Raw genomic sequence first — 24,132 nt, forward strand, 5'->3', positions numbered from 1 at the left:
CATATAAGTCTTAAATTTTCATTAAGTATGTGCGCGACAAATGGACGAATGACACCCACTCCAAAAACAACAATAATTGTAACTACATTATATTACCGTAATAATTTGATTGACTTTTAAGTAGTCTAATATTTTTCATTTCATTTTACTTAGAACTCTAAAACATATTTTGATCATTGTTTGCTATTCATAGGTATGTGTTGAGTTAGATTTGAAGTGGGTAGGTACCTACCTACCTACTTTCTTGCGAGGTAAACACATAGATCGTACCTACATAATGATGAGTAGACAAAGTAAGTAGAAGAATACGCATTTATTATTTTTTACTTTTTAGTGCATATTAATTGTTTTAGAATAATTTTTAAGTCGGTTTTTTGTTAAAAATAGTTTTTATAATCAATTGATTTTGATTAGTTAAGGTTATTTTAAGTAAGCGGGGTTTTCAAATAATCATAGGTGGCCTAAAAACTTGTTAATGTTCTCTTTCGTAACTTTTTTAGTTGGAAATTATTGTAACTTCTATATTCAGTTTTGTTTCATAAATAAAAGTTTTTATATCTAAAAAACCGAACATTGTTTTGAAGCGGCCAAACGCCTCGTACGTCGTTACGTCACAGCCTTCCCACCCCTCTCTCCTCTCTCCTCCTTCCACAGTGAGTTTGTTTCCCCCTCCTGCTCTTTTCAGCTTCCCCGCCGAAGCTCTCCGACCTCTATGCGAGGCTATTTAAGCAGCCGTCGGCTGTGCCTCGCTTCTCTTTTTTAGCTTAGCATACTTTAAGCATGTAATCAGTTAGCTTGTTAGGCTAGGACAGCACCGAGGGAGACTTCGCTTCATGAAGGGCTTTAATTAATTAATTTCTCTTTGTGTGGGCACGAGATGGCCGTGTGTAAAGTAAGTTGTTGTACAGTCGTGGGATCCCAGTGAGTAACGTAAAGTCCACCTTTCACAATCATGCAGGGTTTTGCTAGGTTAGTCTGGGACCCCGACTTTTTCGCCCTAATTAGGTTTTTTTCGGTAGCATGTTTTCTTACGCGGTTTGCATCACCGCTTTTCACGCTCGTCGCCTGGGCTTGTCTGACAGTTTCTCGTTTTCGTTTGTGGTGTGTGCTTTAATTCTTGCTTTAGGCACCTTAAGTGTTCTCGTCATGGGTTTCCTGCATGTGTGACGTTTTTGCTGTTTTCCGCCCTTTTGGCTTTGTGCACTGCCACGTGTAAGGTAAGCTCTCCCAAGGGCCGACGTCTGGATAGGGACATATTACACTGTTCACTATGAACTGTTTTCGGCCACTTTGGCTATAAGCATCAGTCTGTCCGCTGATATATGTTTTTTCTTAAACATTTTAGAGTGAACATGTTTATCATAGCACCGCGCGGCGCTCATTTGTTGTCTCTAGTTTGCATGAAGTATGCGCCATATGTTACCCCAGGCACTCGTAATGTGTAATGTTAGTTTGGGACCTTTCTTCCTTTTTTGAACTTCATACTAGTCAACATTGTCAAACGTGAATTGTAACTACTTTTGTATCGCAGTATATCGCGCTGAGTTATTGTAATTGCTTATAATCTTTGTGGGACCTCAGCTTCCCGCACTCTTGTCTTAACTTAACTTGCAAAGATCTAATGCCTACTTGTTCGGAGCCTGACTGGCCAACGTCACTATGTATGTTTGAAATTTTGTCAAACTTGTTATCAAACAAAAAGATAAAAATAAATTATTAAATGTATGCAGATCCCAATGTGATATCCGTCATATATCTTTTATTTGTTTTCATATGTTTACGTATAGCAATCATTCATACTATACTGTAATATTTACCGCAATACTTAACAAACACAACTAGTATCTAGCTGTACCTAGCAGAAGGGACTACAGTTCTGTTCACTTGTACAATAGTTAGGAGTGTACAGGGACTCTACGAGCGCCGTTTGTAACTTGGTGTGAATAAGCTGGTTCACGCCACGGTGCAGTTTTTAAAATTTTGTTAGTTCTAGAATAATTATTATTTAATTTAACGTTATTTTATTTATTTAATATCATTTTTCATTCCCTTTGTCATTATTCTAAAACTACGTGCTCAGCCATAAATAAACTCCAATTAAATGTGGAAAAAAAGCATGTCACTGGGTGATCCATCTGCCTAATAATTCGCTAAAAAACTTACCTGGGCTTTTACCACGAATCGTTTTAAGATATATATATGTATATATATTCGTTTCAGTAGAGAGATAACACACTTATAGCAAGTATTGTTCTGTCGCATTTTTTTTCTTTCCTGTAATAACCTCCAACACCAGAGTGATTATTATAGCATCGAAAGGTTAAATTTATACATTTCATATGCGGTTTACATATCTAGTTATTTTTTATTTTCCATTAAAAAATTCCGCCTACACTATTTTATGGCTTGGGAAATTCTCTTGCCGCATTATATGCGCGATTTTCACCGCAAATACGTTTCATATTGTGTTTTCTGAAAAGGTCATGTGTGTATCACTACATATTTTTTACATTAAAAGCTATTTTTTATGTCTCTTTCCCTTCTATACAGTAATTCATATTGTTATTGTCAAAGCTGGGTTTTTTGCATATTTTTTCTCTTCTACCTCTCCTAACTCACGACTAGGGTGACTTAGCGATTCCATAACTATAACAAAATTAAATAAATTAACGTGTTCTGAAAATGGAATTTTTTCTGATGAAAATAAAACTTCCAATAAGATTGAACTTAATTTAGTTTTCCAAGAGTAAGCATTTTATGAAACTCTGCGGGATAAAACAAATAAAAACTAAAGTTACTTTCAAAAATAATTTTGCATAAATAAAAAATGAGGGATAGTTTGAGCTATTAGAATAGAAATAAGCACTTTTTAGTGACAAGAAATTAAGAGAAACCTTGATTTCATATTTTTCTGTAACATTCTGAGTAACATGTGGTGTCATTATTATAACTTATTTTTAATTTGTGTCAAGTTCAGGACATTGAAAATATATACCTTTCGATAAATCTCGTAGACTGTCAGAGTCAACCAAGCAGATATCATAGTGAACAATTTTGCATTCATATTGCGTTACGTAAAATGAAAGAAAAATTAATTTATTTTATCTTTTGTATTATATAACCTATTTCCTCGACCGCAAACTAAATTTAAAAGTGTAAATTTTCCACAAGAGCTACATAAATAGACTACTTGAATCTTCAAAAAAATTTACAAAACAAATCAAATACTTTGTCTGCCTGAAGTAGTAGAAGTAGTAACACCATTTTCACAAATGCTTAATGGACATAACTAAAAATTTTAAGCTATTAAAAATGCTATTTAGACACACAAAAAGAAAAATACGTAGATTCAGACAGAACTTTCAAATGTATATCAAATAAATTATTTTCAATTTAAGAGCCTGAGGAAGTCAACTCCAGATCTGTTGAGTTATTTTGCTTGTGAAATACAGTATGCATTTAATGGAATGTTTTGGAGGTTTCTGCCCCCTCCCCCCTTTTTTTTTGCCTGAAAATATTTAATTATTTTTATAACGGCGAACAATTACACGATTGTGTCAGTGTATCCTTGCGTTTTCATTTCGGCAATGTTTCTTGCGTGGCTGAACGGCGATGTGGTTGGATAGAAAGTGATGTAAACTACGTCTCAGCATTCTGTCTCGTGGCAGTTGCTAACTCCATTATTTATAGACGCGGTTTCCGTGTAGGCCGGCGGGTGTGTTGGCCCATCCCCGACGAGTGCACGTGTACTTGAAGGTCCGTCGGATCTCGCTCTCAGCAATGTAATCAACTAGTGGCTGGACGGTGGGAGGAGAGGCTCGCACCGGCCAATCAGAGACGCGGGCCGGCGCAGCTCTAGAGGAGTGTCGGCTTTGATCTCGGGTTTTGCCCCCCTGCGGCAAGTCGTCGTATCTCGGCGCTGCTGCTCACTGAGCCCGAGTCAGACACCCGAACAGAAACTTCAATAGCGCGTCGCCTCCGCTTATACGTCATCCGTCCGTCAATCACGTGAGCCAGTGAGACTGTACGGAAAATTACTTATCCATCCGTCCGTCCAAAGTTCGAAGTTACCAAAATTTTTGACGGACGAATGGATGAAATTATAACTTCCAAATATGTGCAAATATTTTGCGTGTACAATTTTAGAAATATTTTTAAAATATATTTTATAAATTATATTTTTAAAAAAATTTGAATGGTTGTTCTTTTTAATTAAAAGATCGGTCGGGTCACAGAAGGGTAATTCATTAGGCGTGAAAACTCGGAAATTGTTTGAATAAATACCAGAGTGAAAAAAAATTAGTTAAATGTGTTATAAGTGCACCATGATTTTAAAACTAATCTGATTATAGAAGAGATATTTTTTTTTCAAAATTTAATTTTTCTCAACAGTTGGTTTGCCGTTAAATTGAAAAATATTATGACGGATGAACTGAGTGTTGTTATAAGATCCTTCCAAGAATTCTTTTTGCATTATTTTTTTCTGCAGTGATGGTTTTCGCATGCCTATTTCATCGTAAATAAAAAATTATAATTTGGATTTTTTTTTTAGATTAGAGAATTTAAAATACTCAAGATTCGTGAAAATATATTAATTCTTCCGCAAAATTGAGTTTTCTATTAATTCCGATCACAAAGTTGCACGATCGAGATGCGAACTTCGAATGTGCATGGGACTGATAGGGGCTTAATTAATCGCAAGGTATCCTCGCACAAGGTGAACACGATTCCCCCCCCTCCCAACTCCAGTACCGCCCCAAAAACTAACCAACTCAAGGTCTGCAGTTTATAGCCAATTCTCACGACACGTACAATTAATTCCGAAAACGGTCGCTACCGTCAGTGTAATTCACGTTTAACTCTCGCTCGCCATTACCCTCCGTGTTGGGTAATTGCATTTCCGGGTAAAACATTTTTGAGTTTTATTACAATTCCGTAAGTGCATTTCACTAAGTAAGTAATTTATAAATACTTTTTTGTGTTGATTTTGTAGCCGGACAGAATTGACATATTCCGTAATTGGTTGAACGCAAAATTGGCGAATTCATAATGAGCCACATGTCACTTGCGATATCATGCACGCGACTTCTTTTCGTACTGACCTCAACAACTTCCTCGATCAAAACTATTCGCCAGAAAGCTTTTTCTCTTAAGTTTATCATAAGAATGTTCAGCCCCAGTACGACAACACATAAATTCAAAGCACAAAAAAATATTGTCATTCGTTTTTGGTTTCAGAAATACGCAACTCAATACAGATCCATTTCCATCGAATGATCCAGAAAAAAAATTATTTTATTTTTACACACTTACAAATCTCTCAATTATTCTTCCCGAAATTAAAACGTTATTACTTGTTAATTAATAAATACGTCACTGTCACTGTTATATTTTATATCAATTAACGATGCACTATAATAAAAATATTTTTTAATATCTGCTGCATACATTGATAATTATTTTTCATAAACATGAAAAAAATTCAAGTGTTTAATATTAACCCTAAACAGTTGTATATGGACATCAATTTCACATAATCTTTGGTTGCTAATGATTTCTCCATTTCATTATCCGTACTTATTAGTTACTGTGATAATAATAACTTTATCATCTACAATAGTTAAAGTAGATTAGTCTCCACTTAGTGCATGGTACGATAAAACTTTAGTATTAAAATTGCAAATGTACTTGCACGTTTTGATGCTCACAAAATGTTTTAGTATATTTTTCTAGTCAAAAGTTATTTTTAAAAGTGTAAAAACCGGAAACACCGAAGAACATAAACTTGCCAACTTCCGTTTAAAATTATTATTTTATCAAACACGTTTATTAAAACATTTTGTACCGACTGAAATACTCACAAACTAATCTGAATAATAAAATAACTACTCTGAAACCAACGACCATTATTTACGTTTACTTATTTAGATTCATCTCGAATGGCGGATTTTATGTTTCTCAACTTTGTTTTAATTTTTCACACTAGAGTTAATGGGACAAGAATTCATTCATGCACTATGTAATATTTTTTTTTGCTTCCAAGTTGGGATACGATTGTTATTTTCATTTATGCTCTGGCATTCAACAGATGATATAGATGGATGTTTTTTGAGCATAAATCACAGTGTATAATAAAACTCCTCGGTGTTATTTTGTTGTTGTTGTTGGTATTCTAACCTTGCCTGCACTTGGTGGAATTTTCATTTATGCTTTCCTTCATGCTTCGCCTCATTCAATCAAGGCTCTCTCCCCCCACGCCAAGAGACAGGTCCCTTCTCCGAACACGAACGAAGTCCACGGAAGAAAACACACAGAAAATGTACCTGGCCAGGTTTAATGTCTTTTCGGAGTATCCTAATAAAAATATATATGATCGCAATAACGTTAATTGCAATTCTACACTTTCTTGGTCTATTCTTAGCTACATGATATTGCTATTTTTATCTTCAGCATCTCATACATTTTTATTTCGCGTATCTCTACAAACGTAACTTAAACGAAAATCACACGTGATAGCAGATATGCAGTAAAGCTACTTCATTTTGATATGTTAATATCCCATTCAATGTTTTATTATATTATTTTGTGAGCTTGTAAATTAAATAAAATAATATAAAATAACAGCAAGGAAATAACATTTTTTTCTGTATTTAAGTTAACGCGTAATTGATTTAAAAATCTTTCAAAGGTAGCAAAGGAATTCCAATTGTTGTTTTTTTAATGGTATAGTACTAAATCTTCATTTAAGAAAGTCTTTCTGCGGGAAAAATTAAATATTCCGAAAGAAATATTTTATATTATGATAAAAGATTAAGGCGTTAGCATACATATAACTATTGTGTCAAATAAAATAAATTTTGTTTTTTACAACGCTCTAGTCGAATCTCTCACGCAAACGTGTTACAGGCTGGTACACGCCATTTATCTGAAAAATTATAAAACGTACTTCTGAAGAAAAACATTAGCCGTCGTAATTTTTCCCTGTACACATAATCACCAATTTTACATTGTATAAAGTTCGCAGATAACAAGAATCATTAAGAAATGTTTGAATATATGTCGTTTTTATTCCTGATTAGCTTAATTATATTGAATACTAGTTGTTTGTAAGGCGCCCGTTAAAAAATTGTGAATATAACAAACATTTTAATTTATTATACACAAAAGTTCTATTAAAATTTATTTATTCTTAATATTGTGCAAATGAAAATTATTTTTGATATATATCTGATAAAAAATATTCGCCAAACATTTATAAATCTGTATGTATAGCGCATCGGTGATATTTACCGATAATTTTAGCAGAAAGTGACCTCAAAAAACGGATATAATATAAAAATTCAAAATCTGCCAAAAAAACTTTTGGGGATACAAACATATATACATAAAAGACAAAAAATACCAATGGCTGTTTATGAAATTATAAAATTCAAAGATATAATTTTTGCCTAAACAACAGAAATGAATCTGTAAATATTCCTACAAATAAATCTTAACATTATTGAGCTGATTCAACATTTAAGTTTAAACAGTAAAAATTTCATCACGAAATTATTTTATTCAACATGGTGTCGCATCTATGTAGGCTAACATTGTGTTATGCCTCTACAGTATTATGAATGCTGCGCTATCTCTACATTTCAGAGTTAACTAAGGGTGATCAAAACTGTAAAAAATTTTATACGTATTTTGTCATTTTATGACTATAAATTATAACATAAATATTAAAGTATAGTTGTACCACTATTAAGTTTTATTTTTAATACTTATGTGCGGTGTCAATTCTGCCATGTTCACGAAAGAATTATATACGGATGAATCGTGTGAATCCGACAAATTTTCGAGATTCTGAGATTTCCACAGATGGCAGCACCGTGTTTATATATTTCCGTTACAACCAACTTCCATTCCATTCACGAATTTACTCATACTTAATGCCTTATACTAAGAGCTAACATGTTTGCACATGAAAAACATACGACTAATCCCTTTTTTTAATTACATTCTCGGTCAATCTTGGCAACATATGACTGTCGATAACACGTAGCAATAACGCAAGTTTCACACTAACTCTCTGTGGCCACGAAAATAGCTCGATTTAAACACTTATAATTCACGATACATTTAATAATACTTATTCGTGATTTAAAGATTTTGTGAGATTCGCGTGAAATTTTTAAATATTTTAAAAATTTGTGGGTTACAGAGCTTTGAAAAATTGGAATGTTGGAATAAGACATTTCCAGCTGCGAGTGACACAGCGAGAAGTGTGTGAGTGACTCCTGGATGGGTCCGCCACCCGCCATACAGCCAAGCGCAGGCCAGCGATGCGGGTGGCCTAGACAGCGCCTGCCGTGTTCCACCGCGGAGATAGTGAATGCAGATTCGCGAGACGTTCCTTGAAACTATCTCCGCAACAAACTTCCAGCAGTCCACAGGAAAATAAATAACCAACCGCGATCCACCTGCATTCGTTTGTCGGCCACCGGTTCGCGTGCTCAAATCATGACGTCGCGAGAGGAAAATTACGCTATTTTTGTCCACAGATTTATACCACTCAGAACCTTTTCCCCATTAGGCATCTTCTAGATATTTTTAAATATTACTTATGTTTAGGAGCCAGTATTAAAAAATTTTTATAAGTTATACTTCTTTAGGCGCGTAATGAAAAAAATGATGAGTGAATTTTCACGATGCGCACGCACCATGCAACAAAAAATGACAGGATAAAAAACGGCTTCATTAAAATAAAAGATATTTATGTGTGCTTATAAATAATTTTCTTTAGTGATTGACACTGAATACTGGTTCATATAATTAAAACAAATTTATTTTAATTATTAGTGATAGAAATTGTGTTTATATAATTTTTCAAATGTACTTTCAAATGTATTAATAAGTGAGGTTATGTTCCGTACGTAAAATTTATTTACGTAATAAATTATAATTTATTATATCATTATTTAATAAATAATTAACATATTAAAGACGAATAAACTTTCTGCGTTTTATTGATTTTCTTTATTAATTAGAATTAATCTATTATTCTACTATATAAGTAATTTTATATTAATATCAAATACTAAATATTTATTTAAAATTTTAATTATATTGAATTTAAATTTACCAACCGTATTTTTAATATCTCTCTAGTCCATCTATTATTTTATTTATATTAATTATTTTCATGAAATATTAAAGTTAGTGTTTTATTACGCCAAGCAAGTATAACTTTTAACGCACAAACATAAGTACACGCACCAATTAAAAAAATTTTTTTTTTTCTGTTTTGGTTAATTTTTCTGATATTTATAATATTAAATAAAAAAAACTGTGGAACTAAATCATAGGCACGTAAAGATAAAATGGACTATTGATATGCATACGTGTGTGTGTATATATATACACACACACATACACGCATACGTATGTATCCGCAGACCACATCCTGTGGGCGACATTTCATCCATCCCGCCTGAATAATCTTTCGATACAGAAGTATTATCTTTGTTTGCGTATGCAAAATAATTTGTCAGCAAATATCGTTATGAAGCCATGATATTCTTGCAGAAATATATAAAATATTATTTACTTTTTTTAAATCCATATATATTACTTCATGTCCCTTCTTATCTATAGATGTATTTTTTTTTAAATTTAGAAATTACATTTTTTAAGAGAGTTTTCATTTTCTCATTTTTTCATCACATGCCACGTATTGTTTGTAGGTGTTCATTGGTTACTGTATAGAATAAAACAATTTAAAAATTGTTGAAAGGATGGTATTGTTGATTCCTATTGTCTGTCCCTCGAATTAGTTTCGGAAACGATACCTGACCCTCGAAAAGAAAGGAGTTTGCCGTCACTGGTAGACGATGGAGCCCGAAGGTTGGAGAGCAGAAAGAAAAACAACGCACTGCCCACGACGCTCTCCCAATGAAATCTGAGAACGCCTTTCTGTTCGCCAGAAAAAAACCGACAAGATTACGTTTACAAAAGATTTATTTGGAATCAAGTTTCCAAAAAATACTTAGTAATACTACAAGAAAGATACTGTAACTTTCTACAACACATTTTTTTTTTTTGCATTTAAGAAATACGTTTTTAGAGATAATACTGAGTATTTCTTACAAAAATTGGCACATAATTAAATTTTTCAATTTATATTTCATTCGAGCATATTTTTTTAAACCATGGAAAAGATAATCGAATATCCAACAATTTTATTTTCTTTTATCATGCTTAATAATGTGCGCAGCTAATACTAGAAACCTATTCAGGGTACATTTTACGAATAACTAACTATTGGAGGTTCTGGGACAACACGAAACATAAATTCCCGGTTAAAAACCCAAAATTTTCAAATATATGTTCCTTTTACAAAACAAATTACAGTGTAGGAGCGTATAAGCTCGCATACGAAATTGCATCTTTACGTAGCTCAAATGTGGTAGGTAAATATAAGGTCATCTTGCCAGTATTTTCGGATGTCCCACGATCGAATCTTTTGCATTTTGTGTTCTTTAGAAAACCGTGTATTCAGATATTTGCTTCTTAGTATATATTATTTTTAAAACAGTATGCAAATATATATAACTTAACTAGTTACCTAACAGTTATAGCGTCCTAGTTGCTCACAAGAATTTCGTTTTCTGGTATGACACATACAAAATTGCTTCCACAATCTGATTTTCAAAATACTTTCTTCATTGAAATCTGCAATTAACGAAAACATATTTTATGTTTTGTGAGAACCCGAGCCTTAAATTGACGGTGATGTTGCGGACACTAGGTTGCTTATTCAATACTCACATTTATTAGCAATGTCGGGGGCTGGGTGGTAACCACTGCCCGCTACCACTCACCAGTCTCCGAGCAACACCCAGCTAAGCGGAACTCTGACGGAGAGCAGGATCGACCACACAATGTCGACAACGACATTCGTCAATTTCGACAAAGCAGCTGAGAAGAGGATGTAATCAAATATCGCGGGGATATCATTTGCGGGGGACGTTTCGTCGACACTACCAAGTGGTTTCGTTAAGGTTAACCCCAAAAATTGCTCTGCTTATTATATTTTGGAAATAGAATTCATTCAACGAGAAGGAATAAGAAACTTAACGAGGCTTCCCATTTGATAATTTAAGTTACGATTTTAACCACAATTATTAATTTTATTTCGCTTGTTTAAGAACATTTTGGTCAAATACTTGCTGTTGAGACTCAGAAAGCAAACTTCTAGGGAGTGACTATACATACCTACATATACATATACTGAAATAAGTAAACACCGTATGAACCAACTACTTCTTGGCTTCTGTGGATGATGGATGGATTCAGAGTATGGATTCAATGGATTAAAATGATGGATTTAAAGGAAGATTAACAACTGACACAGTGTTTTATAGGGACATTTACAGACATTTACACACTTTTAAGATGTCTGCAACAAGGAATGAAGGAACGTTGGGCACACCATCAGGTCCACGGGTGTGGCTTCAGACCAGAAGCTAAGAAGCAGTTTGCGACTCTGAACACGAATGCCTACGATACAGAACCGTAGGAATTGCCCTATAATTAATACCCAACATGGTGTGTGAAAACGAGACTTAATTTCGAATTATCTTTACAGGCAACCACTTGTTCCTTGATATGGTCTTAGTACACGAATCAGAAGCATTGGACGTTTTTGGTGAGTAACATGTTAGCTCTCGGTACATGGCATTTGGTGGGAGTAATTGCGTCAATGGAACGGAAATCGCATGGAATGGAAATGTGTAACTTCGGTGCTGCCATCTGTGGTGGTTGGTGGAAAGCAAAGTTCAAAAAACCAAAGGGAAATTTTAAAGTAGTCTACTAACTGTAATGAATTTTAACAAGATGGACAGTATTAATTTAATGAAATTCCTTCTCAAATATCATGTCCATAGCCGGGGTTGAGATTTTTTTTTTCGTGTCTTTATCGCTTTTATCGGAGCCGTTTCATTAGCTAAATAGTTTCGCTCTGCAAATCAAATGTTTTAATATTCGACGTAACTGCTACGGCGACGAATTTTAGCGACGGATGCGGTAAACTACGTGCGATTCGCGTCCGGAAATGTAGTTGAAGACACGATTCTTGTATATTTACCATGCTCTCGGCATTATTTTCAAGAATTCTAAGTTGAGTATCGTGTCCCGAGTTTTTGTATCTTATGTGTATTTGCAACGTGAGAACACGTGAGTTTTCTCGTTACCGGGTTAAGATGTTACGCATCGCTGGCGAGTAGTGAGAAACCCGCTCAAATCCTCCCCTCCCACTCCCTTATTTCTCTCTCTCTCTCTCTCTCTCTCTCTCGGAAGCTTCCAGCTCCGACTGGAACCACTTCAGCTCCTAAGACTCCCCACTGAGCTGTCAGGTGAATAGGTCGTTAACAGATAAGCCACTCGAGCGTCCCTGGCGCGCAGTTTTGTGACGGTCATTCCGGTTTTTTTTATTATTGCCCGTGTGTCGCTTGGCGCTGGCGCGAACCTCCAATCGCGTCGAATCACTCGCCCTACTGGAACAGAAAATAACGCCGAGTTTTTCGCACGGATCTGAGCTTACGACCGGAGATATCGTCATTAAATCATGCCCAGATTTGTAGCTCGTTAAAAGCACGGTTCACTATCGATTGTAGTGATTTTCGGTCAGGTGTCTTTCGGTCTAGTGCCTGTTAGGTCTAGTGCCTGTTAGGTCTAGTGCCTGTTAGGTCTAGTGCCTGTTAGGTCTAGTGCCTGTTAGGTCTAGTGCCTGTTAGGTCTAGTGCCTGTTAGGTCTAGTGCCTGTTAGGTCTAGTGCCTGTTAGGTCTAGTGCCTGTTAGGTCTAGTGCCTGTTAGGTCTAGTGCCTGTTAGGTCTAGTGCCTGTTAGGTCTAGTGCCTGTTAGGTCTATACCCAGTAGAGGGTATTTTGTGAGAGAAAAAATTAAATATTTGCTTAAAATAATTTATAGCTGGTTTCAAAAAATAAAAGTTTATTTTAACTCAACTGTAGTCGATAGTTAATCGACCGTTGAATCGATGTTCGATTGTTAGCACTTAACGTCTCGTCCACATCGGTGTCATTAAAGACATTGAGGGGAAGTTTGAGCTGAGGATGGAGCATTTTCGGAATGCAAAAACGGGAGACACGGGAGTACCCTGAAGAAACCCTACCCTCGCGGCAACGCCCGCCACGTTTCCGACTTGGGAGTAGCTCCAAGTGCGACCACGCTGGGAATCGATATAAAGTCGCCTTGGTGGCAGGTGAAATAATATAACTTTATGTAGTAGCTACTATCATAATACTCTCGTCACGTAAGCTATTTGGTAGAGATGTCTGAATATCAAGCCGAGCTAGACATCTTATATTACTTCCATGAGAATAACCACAACGGTATCATTAAGTCGCTTAGTTTAAAGTGTCTGTCATTTGATAAACAAGAAACAATAATGGTAACAATTAAATATTAATAATTGAGAACAATGTGCCAACATTTATAATCTGTTCGATATAAATCTTTAAAGAGTAAACAATTTTTTTTAAATTCGGTCGAGTACCGTATTTGAATTTAAAGAATGTTATTTCGAGAAAACCATTTTCACGTTACGAAGCTGTAATTATAATGTCACTAAAATTCTCAATAAATTTCAAGTAAAGGAGGGCCTACTTTGAAAAAATAAATAAACAGGTCAGTAATAATTTGTTAACTTCTTACTTGGGGGGGAGGGGGGGTTTAATTATACAGAGCACTAGCTAAATTCGTATTTCGAATAATTCGATCAAACACTAATACTTGGTCTGCAAAAAAATAAGGATATTCTGATTAACATCGATCATTTAACTAAATTCCTCACACCGCACAGGGTGTTTAGGCAGAGGTAAAATTAGAGGTTTACTTAAAAATATTGTATAGCTTGTTTCAAATAATAAACATTTATTATAAACCAAACAAATATTTATAATTACAAAATCAGTCTTTACCTTTCCGTCACTGTAATAATTTTAAATTTTACGTTATTTATTAATTTTACTATTAATGGACCGAATTCTACATACATTTTAAAGAATGTCTGAATCTTTACTGATGTAGATTTTTCGTAACATTTGGCTTAGATAAGAGACGTGAAGAGAATACGAAGTTACTTCGTCATTAAGGAGCTAGTCTCTTTGAGCAGAACTTACACCTGCTCATTTCCTTGACTCGTAGCTCTCTCTTGGGGCCATCCTGATGGCCAGGCTTGGACGCTGCATGTTGACAAGTTGGATCGGCCAACGCTAACTCGTAGCCGCGGGTCCGCAATGTCCCTCGTGAGCCCCGCGCTACGGCTGACACCCGGGTCCGTGCCTGCCTCTCCCGGGACTTCCCCGTGTGCCCAGGACGCAAGTCAGCAGAGCCTCTACTTCCACCAGCCTTCCGTGCCACCCGATAGTTAGGGAAATTCAATTTAAATCCTGTCAAATAATTGAGTAATCCTCGATGACACATCACATGACCAAGTCATATATCTCACCAAGGCCGACACTACTGGTTCCAATTCCTTATATGATGGTACACATCCATACTTAATACAAAAAAAAATTCAGAGCAAAAAAAATTAAATAAATATTAATGTTTAAATTTTTAACTGGTTATATGAATACATTTTTATGTTTGCCAAATTACAAGTTATCTTGGTTTTGCGGAAATAGGTAAGAATTCATGGACATGAGTGATGCATACATGGAGCTGTTTATGCACTAAAATAAAAATATAACATTTTGTTCGTAATGTAAGCAACGGACATAGTGGGCAAAAACTTCTTTCTATTTCTGTGAAAAACACCAAAACATTTATATATATTATTTGTTCTGCGTGGTTCTATTGTACATGCGACACTGACACTTAAAAAAGGATTTTAGATTTCACTTTGCTCCTGACTATTAACTGTTTTGGAGCGTTGAGGTTTCCTCTTTGGAAAGAGTGAATACGTTTGGATTGATCGGGCTTTTTTTTTTTTTGTCCCCGGCTGTGATACGTGAAGTCACAGTACCCACTCCAGCGCGCCCATAAATCTCTCTCAGCCGTCCGCCCGTGGTCTAAAGATTAATGAATGGTTAATTAAGGCACCATGAAGTATTTTTTTCCAAGCACATGGCAAATTTGTCCTATAAATCACCAATTTAAATTCAAATTAAACGCATCCACGACAAACTTATAGAGAGAGAAGAAATACGTATGTGAGGCTGAGATACTGCAGGGAAAAAAAGCGAATCGATTTTAAACACAAGCTGAAGCAAGCCAAGCCCAGGTAAACCCAGGATCATTTGCATTTATTATAATCAAATAAGAGTATTTTATTACGACACGAGATTCCACCATTTACAAGTATTAAGATATGTGAAAATATAGCTATGAATGCAGAAATAGATATACATAATGAATGTAAAATTGTAAAAGAAATAGTCATAACTTCAAGTTAGCTAGCTATTATAAAGAAATTTGGGTATTTTTTAAAAGGTTTACATAAAGATGCTAACTATTTTACCAACTATACCCATTATCCACACATTTGTTAACAAACACTAGCACCCAACGCATGAACAGATTTTTGCTGCTAAAAACCTTAACATATCCATGGAATTCAGTAGTTTAGTTCATAAACAACTTAAGTCACTGAACCCTAGATCTTCAGGAAGTACAAAATTTGTAAATATATTTGTAATTGTTGCATGAACATTGTTATACATTTTCTATGTATTCTTGTAAATAACTGAAATATGCCTGTGCTTGTATTAGAAAAATTTAACAATACTAGGTTTTCATTTTTAATTAATAAAAGCTATTATGTTAAGTTGTTTCTGAAATGAACACGTTTCCCCTATCAACTTCATCCATATTTATTTTCAATGAATTTAAAACACACCAAACATTTTAATCAATAATCTAAAAGCTATGTAGTTATTTAAATATAAGCAATTGCACACGAAATAACTTAAGTATTTTATTTGTATATCAAATCAAAATTTGGCACATATTAACAGAGTTCCTTTATTCTAATTTATGCCACTTTTGAACTGGGCAGTTTAAAAATATCTAAGTAAATAATGCAAACTTCTTTCTCTTAAACACACTAATAATACATTACAGCCAATAGTCAGATGTCACTCTTGTATTGGTCATTTCGTTTATATTCTGTTTAATTTCTTGTTCTTTGCTTCCTCTTTCTTTTATTATCAAGCGGAAGCACAACTTTATTGTCAGAATCCATTTTCAATTGATAACTTACGTAAAACGACCACACAACCTATTGAAAACCAAATCAACCTCACACTCCAGGCTCAAAATTAACAATCCATAACATCTTGAAACTCCAAAAAAAATGTAATCATTGGTCATTTTTGCCAACCTCAAAAGTTGCTATGGTATATTAAGATAATTTTGGATTAACTGTCTAGTGCAGAAACCACACAACTCTTTGGCTTATGTTGTACCTGCAATAAATAATGGTTTTTATGACCATCTAAATCTCCAGGTAATGGGCTGACTGATTTTTCTTTTGTTTTAAACTGAGCGCCTACATTAACAGAAGTTTTAATTCATGCGTAACTCAAAACAGCCAAAATAAATAACCAATTCAATAAGTTAATCTTAGTCTGCCGAGCACAAGTACCGTAGCAAAATAATTTGAAGTGCCAGTAGTATGATATTTGCACTATTTTCATCGTATATTAGTTTTTAAATAACCACAATATGTATATTAAATTTGGAAAACTTAATAATAATGTCTTAATACTATTAGGGTATTTAACATGCTTTAAAAGAGTTAGACAACTGACACTCACTATCTGACAGCTAGCTATGTGTTAGTCAACCCGTGTTTGGCTACATTGATGCGAGATTGGGAAACAAACGAGAATCATGGAATTATCCAAGATGTTTTATTCGATTTATTAACGACAAAAATTTACATGATAAAAACATGTGTGACTTTGGTCTTGCTGGGATCTAAGGAAAAGCTGCAGATACAAGTTTAGTAATCCAATGTAATCCTATATAAGCGTGCGATGTAAAGTAAACCACTACCTTTTATTTACATAAGTAAGTATTAATCTTCTATACCTAATACTGATCAAAATAAAAAATTCTTAATGTTTGTAGCTTATTTAAGTTCGCATTGCAGGTTCAAGAAGGGAAGCCACATTAATTACCTTCAGTTTTATTTATTACCTAATATTAACACTATTAAGCCATAACAATTAAATTGTCTATCTAGAAATTTATCGCTCTACCATAAGGTCCACAATTTACTCCCTCCCACAGGAGTACAAATGTTGACAAGACAGGTTTAGTGTTAGTTATAGTCTTTATCATGTAATTTCTCTCAAACTGGCCAGTGATTAAAAGTAACTCAAAATTACTTACATGGTGATCTGTCACCAGTTTTTGTAAAAAAAAAAAAAAAAAACTTTCTGTGAGTGACTATGTTCGTATACAAACATCTCTAATGTTGTTGTGCACGTGACTTTTGAGAAATGGGTACCACTGGAAAAACCTTTAGATAAAGTCAAATGAGGGACATTTTTCATGACAGAGTTATCATCCGACATGTCATAGCGTTCGTTATTCTGGGTCACTGATTGCATCGAAATCCTTACAGACACCTTCACAGTGGTAGCAATAAGTCCATCTGTCTCCGATGAAATATTGTGAATTTTGTGCCTGGTATAAAACATTATTTCCTTTTACTTTAATAATATTTTGAACATTAACTTAGTTACCTGTTGCTGTTTTACCGAGAGTAATTAATTATTTATAAGTCATTAGAAAATTACCAATGACTGCTTGCGTTAAAGAGGAAAGTTAAACAGTTATCGTAATTGTACACAACGTTACGGAGGGATAGATTCTGAAAATATATTATCTTATTTTAAATGGAGGTTTCACTTATCTAAACCAATATATTCTCCAGCTAGAATAAATAATAAATGATTAACAGTTTATACGGTAATTTGTATGCAAGTATATTTTCTCAAGTAGTAGAAACGTGTTGGATTTGAAAATAGTTGCCGTTGATATCACACAAAATATTTATTTTTATTTCTTATAAAGGTTCTCAAAATTATATTTTATTTTGTTGTGACATCTTAAACAATCAACAAATTTAAAGATGGTTTATAAAAAAAATTTCAAAATTTCTAATTCACCGGAAATTCAGATGATATTTCTTAATATTCGTTCACTGTGCTACTTCCCGGTCGGTAAAGAGATGATTAGATAAGTTAAGTAATAATAGTTCATGTTTCGTTCAAAAGTCTTCAAATATATCTTTAAAAATCAAATCGGTAATGCTACCTACAAAAATAATTGAAATTACATGGTGATTAGCTTAATTTTAAAAAAATGGTTGTCTGTAAAGTCGGTTTACGGACGATAGTTTAACGTGACAACGTCATAACAAAACATTGATGAAATGATTGCATACTTTTATGAATAAAATTGAATAATTTTTATTGAATTATCACTATTTTGTATGGATACAAAGAAGGCGTGAAATGAAATCTACAATTTAATTGATAAATTTACTTTTATTTGCACTCATTAATTCAAATATGTTTATTACTTTAACGAAGAGATTATTTTAACTATAACTTTTATACACGTTTGCTATTTAACTTCTTCCAATCTGTGTTATTCAGTTAAGGATAGGACGATGATAGGAAATGTAGGAAACAAATGGGAGTGTTTCAAGTTTAATGTGCCTCGAAAAAGTCAAAACGATGGTTGTTCAAATCGAGTGGAAGAGAGATAGATGCGGCGCAAGCGTACAATGAGCGTAACGGGACACAGCGTAACAGGACAAAGTGCGTTACGGGACACTTTTTCGTGCGTGCAGCCGGCGTTCATCGATTTATTAGACGTTGTCACGTCAAAAAAATAGTATAAAAGTTACTGAACGTGTGATGGAAGCGCAATGTTTTCATGCAACAGGTTCACACTGTGACGTGAGTATCTAAGTTAACAAGCAGCAGGTAGCAGGGCGAACATTAACGTAGCCCCTCGTCGTCAGCGGGGGATGTAGACGAGTACAGGGTGCCAAGGAAGGGGGGCAGCATTACGACAAGGGTGAAGCCCGGACCGAACACTTCCCAGACTTCCGGCATGCCACCGGAAATTGCACTTCCGCTCCGGGACACCGAGCAACTTCCCCACTGTTGGCGAAACTGCGCCGTTTCCTGTCAAAGTTGCCTTTTAGTGGGCGCTTAAGGTGGCGGCACCCTTAATTGTTTCACTGCTGTGTTTCAGAGTTTCGGTTTGTGATTTCCAAATGTACTCCTAACATAACAATATTTAATCGTTCATGAAAGATTTTAATCAATACAATTAGTTTTGAGAACCTTGTAAACAAATTACATTTTAATACTAGCACAAATTGAGAGCATTAGAATTCGCATAGTAATCAATTTTCAATTAACCTTTGTCGCAAAACTGCTCATTTTTTAAAATATACAATTTATAAATTAATAAAAAAATTTTTACAAAAAGTCATGATATTTTTAAAAGGAAATTGGTATTGATGTTATGAATGATACACTAGAAATAAATATTTTTACATACGGACGGTTATTTACAATCTTTACACCCCACAATTACATGTTCGTAGTTCACGGAAGCTTTGAAATGTATGTTTTAAATTAATTTTCTAATAAACCATTTAATAAACGCTTATTAAGTGTGTATAACTGGTATAAATAAATGGCCAGGGTTGGGTCAAGCAATTATTTCATATGATGAGCAAAAATAAGAAATTACACAAGCAGGATAATGTATGATATTACCCCCTGAAATCATTAGCGTGCTCAGAGAGGGGGAGGGTGCGATACAGCCCCCTCCTCCCCCAAGAAAACAACAAAAAAATTATAAAATTTATTATTCTCACCAACAAAAGTAAAGGAACTTAAAGCAAACAATGGTTATATCTCCCGGGGACGCACCACAACGCCGAAATACACTAACGCCGAAAAATGTCATTGCAGGACTGCCACAAAGGTTAGGTTAGACTAGGTTAGGTTAGACTAGGTTAGGCTAGGTTAGGATAGGCTAGGTTAAGTTAGGTTAGGTTATATTACGCTAGGTTAGGTTAGGTTAGGTTAGGTAAGGTTAGGTTTGATTGTGGTATTTCGGCGTTAAGGTGCATTTAAGAAACACACACAAATTCATTCAGTTGTTATTTCGGCGTTGTGGTACAGCAACATTTTTCGGCGTTACTTTATTTCGGCGTTGTGGTACACAGCAGTTTTCTAGCTGTCGGCGTTGTGGTCAATTTGGCCGTTATTGTACGTTCGGCGTTGTGGTATTTCGGCGTTGTGGTAACGACCCATATCTCCCTCCAACCCGAAATGAAATTATGCCTACGCTCCTGCTTTAAGTATGTTTGTAAGGCGCAGCTTAAATTTGGTAAGATATCTTGAATCCACATACAAATATTTTCAAAAATGATTAATTTTATTGAGATTTTTTTTTGTTCGAAAATAATAACAAGCATGGTACTTCTGAAAGAAAAGTATTTTTTTTTTTCTGAAGTCAACGTTCTAAATGTTTGGGGGGAAAAGGATCGCATAAAGTGCGTTCTTCGGCATTTTCAGCGCCTCGCAGGAGAAAGTTATCGTTAGAGACCCGGAAATTTCGCGGATTCTTCTGGCCTCAGGATAGAATTCAAAGTTATAGGTGTGCTCGACCCATGTTTACTTTCCCATTGGTTGATTTCTTAGCGAGAACATTTTTACCCTTGTTGTTTGGCACTACCTGATTCGCTTACTTCTCTCCTAGCTGGGCGTCATTGGCTCACGGTCGTAGACGGGCGTGTCCAAATAACTGCAGGCCAATCATGAACACAGTGCGAGAGTGTGAAGGTTTGCATTCTAGCTTGCGACTAAATGAATCCGCGAAATTTCCGGGTCTCTAGTTATCGTTAACTTCGATGAGATCTGAACGCGAGAGCGCTTCCCTAGTTCTGTTGCGAGGAAACGCCGCTGATTGGTCGGTTGGCTCGGAGGCAGGTGCGAATCACCAGGCATCTCCGCGGGGATTGGCTGGGAGAGACGCCTTCCGTCGCACGGAGGTTTCGGGGACAAACAAAACACCCCTGGACTCGGGAAGGACATTTGCCACGAGAAAAAAATCTCACGACACGGCCGGGAATCCAACCCGGGACTTCTCAACACTTTCAGTCACACTTTGTCAATCCCAAAGTTTATTTTTTAGTTTTAACTAAAATATTGTTTGGAAAATTTAGGTTGTAATAATACTAAGCTATGATTATAATATCATACCTGGTTTTTTTTTTCATAGCCATAGAGATTCATGTCGGATATAATGTACAATGACCCACAAACCCAAATTATGTATCATCGAGATTAAAATTTGTCCATTTCAGTGAACGAATAGACTGAAAGAATTTACCTGGCCCTAGGATCTAAGGCTGGTTTTCCAAGAGACAAAAAAAAAGTTTAGTTGTTGAATATTCTACACCTGTACCCTGACCGTATTTTTAGGGAACTGATTTTAGCGTCCTATCTGAGACATATCTGTTGCCCAAATTCCGCGCATGAACATAGCTCACTTATTCGTTGAGATCGTCCAGGTGGCGGACCTGCGTCTGGCTCCATTAACTCGTACATAGTCAATTTCGTGAACATCGGGGGACGTACCAAACTTATTGGTGCGCCAAATGAAACTCTGCGGCAGCAAAACTATCCTGGAATACATCTTGTGCACTTTAATGGTCGTAACAAATAAATAATCGCAACTTGAAAAGTACTTGAAAAAATTAGGTAGGTAGTTCTATTTTGTGCGATGCTGCTGCCATCTCAAGTTCCCCCCCCCCCACCCCCCGGAAAAATTGCATCAATGATTGATACACGTCCGCTAGAAAACGCTGGAACCAGTTTCTAGCCTCGCGCAGAGCACCATTTCATTAAAAAAAAAAAAAAAAAAAAAAAGTGTTCTATTTTGTTTACTCACTTGGATTCGGTTTGGACACGGTTTGGAGTTTTTGACGTGACAACGTCTAATAAATCGATGAACGCCGGCTGCACGCACGAAAAAGAATGACTCATTGTCCCGTTACGCTCATTGTACGCTTGCGCCGCATCTATCTCTCTTCCACTCGATTGGAACAACCATCGATTTGACTTTTTCGAGGCACATTAAACTTGAAACACTCCCATTCGTTTCCTACTTTTCCTATCATCGTCCTATCCTTAACAGAATAACACAGATTGGATGAAGTTAAATAGCAAACATGTATAAAAGTTATAGTTAAAATAATCTCTTCGTTAAAGTAATAAACATATTTGAATTAATGAGTGCAAATAAAAGTAAATTTATCAATTAAATTGTAGATTTCATTTCACTCCTTCTTTGTATCCATACAAAATAGTGATAATTCAATAATAAATTATTCAATTTTATTCATAAAAGTATGCAATCATTTCATCAATGTTTTGTTATGACGTTGTCACTTTAAACTATCGTCCGTAAACCGACTTTACAGACAACCAATTATTTTGAATGCGGCCCGCGAGTTAGGTTACGGTTTGTTTTCCCAACAAGTCAGTGCTCATTCGCTACCTTGACCCGAACGTCTTGGAATACCGCCCTAATGGTCGACGAGCCGACGGGTTCAGACGCGCGGAGAAAGCGAGTTCGTTATGCAGATTTGGAAGAAATACATACTTTCGCAACTTGGTTGTAAACACCGATATTTGAAATTACATTCCAAATGAGCGAGGTACCTTACGACTAGCATATCGCTAGGGACCGGAAAAATTCGCGGGTTCAATGACCTCTAGGATGAACTTAATAGTTCTACGTACACTCGGTCAAATGTCACCCTCTCATTGGCTGCTGTCTTGTGAAGGTGTCCCAATGTAGCGGCCTATGATTCGATACAGCTTCGGTTGAGTGTTTCTCACTGGCCCAGAGTCATCCAGGTGAGTTGTGAGCCAATAGCAGAGGCAGCACTGAGGTATAACTATTTGAATTTCAGGCTGTTGTGAAATGAACCCGCGAATTTTTCCTGTCTCTACCTATCGCACATATGGAGAGGCTACTGCACTCCAACCCCAACAACACAACAAAAATAATCTTGAGCACCGAGTTGGAGTTCCAGTGATCCGGAGTGCATGTCTCCTTGGTGTTCCATGTCCCCCTGAAGTCCCTGCGCACAACCGAGTGACATAAATCCCCAAGAAAAGATAAGCGTTAGCTCTAGACAATCTTCCATAGCGAGGATCAGACTTTCCTTAGGCCCGTTCCCCGATGGCGCGGATACGAAGACGGGTCACGTAAACGAAGACGGATCCTCCTAAACATGTCGCGTCTGCTGCTTCCACAGTGTGGCGGATACGTGACCAATGGCAACCAATGAGATTACATATGAAAGTTACAAAATATTAAGTTAATTATAAAAAGTTTATGTTTCAAGATCATAGCACAGGCAGAATTTACTAACATGATAAAAAATAAACGACAATACAACTTCATACAATTTTTTTAACGTATTTATAACCTAAACAAACATGGCTACCCTCGCAGCTAAATACTCGGCTTCTATTGGCCGGACGGAGCTACGTAAACGGAAGAGCTCAGCACTGCCGAGATAATCCGTACGGGTCCGTCTCCGTCTGCGCACTATTGTAGAAACTCTGTTCCGTGAGATATTCTAATTCGTTTACGTGATCTGCCTCCGTTTTTTCGTCATTGTAGAACGGACCTAAATGATGTTCACCGTGCATTAACATAACTGAAGAAAGTATTCTGCTACGCCTATATTACCTAAGTACTTGCAATCACCATAGACACTACCTTGTTTTTTTTTTTTTTTTTTTTCATTACTTTTTTGCTCAGTGATTCGGGAAGCCATCATTTCACAGACGAGAGAGCCACACCCGAAGTTCCCCGAAGTTCATGCTCGCTTTTTTGATTTTTGATTTCACAGTATCTTTAATGTAGCTATCCTAACCAAATCAACCGTCCACAATGTTTTAAAGTATTTATAATGTAGCTAACCTAAACTAATTGACCATTAGTTTTCATGAGTTACAGTTAACAAAAAAACAAAAAACGAAGATGCACGATTGGCGGTTTAG

The sequence above is a fragment of the Bacillus rossius genome, chromosome 10, assembly GCF_032445375.1.
Source record: "Bacillus rossius redtenbacheri isolate Brsri chromosome 10, Brsri_v3, whole genome shotgun sequence".
NCBI classification, from domain to species: Eukaryota; Metazoa; Arthropoda; class Insecta; order Phasmatodea; family Bacillidae; genus Bacillus; species Bacillus rossius.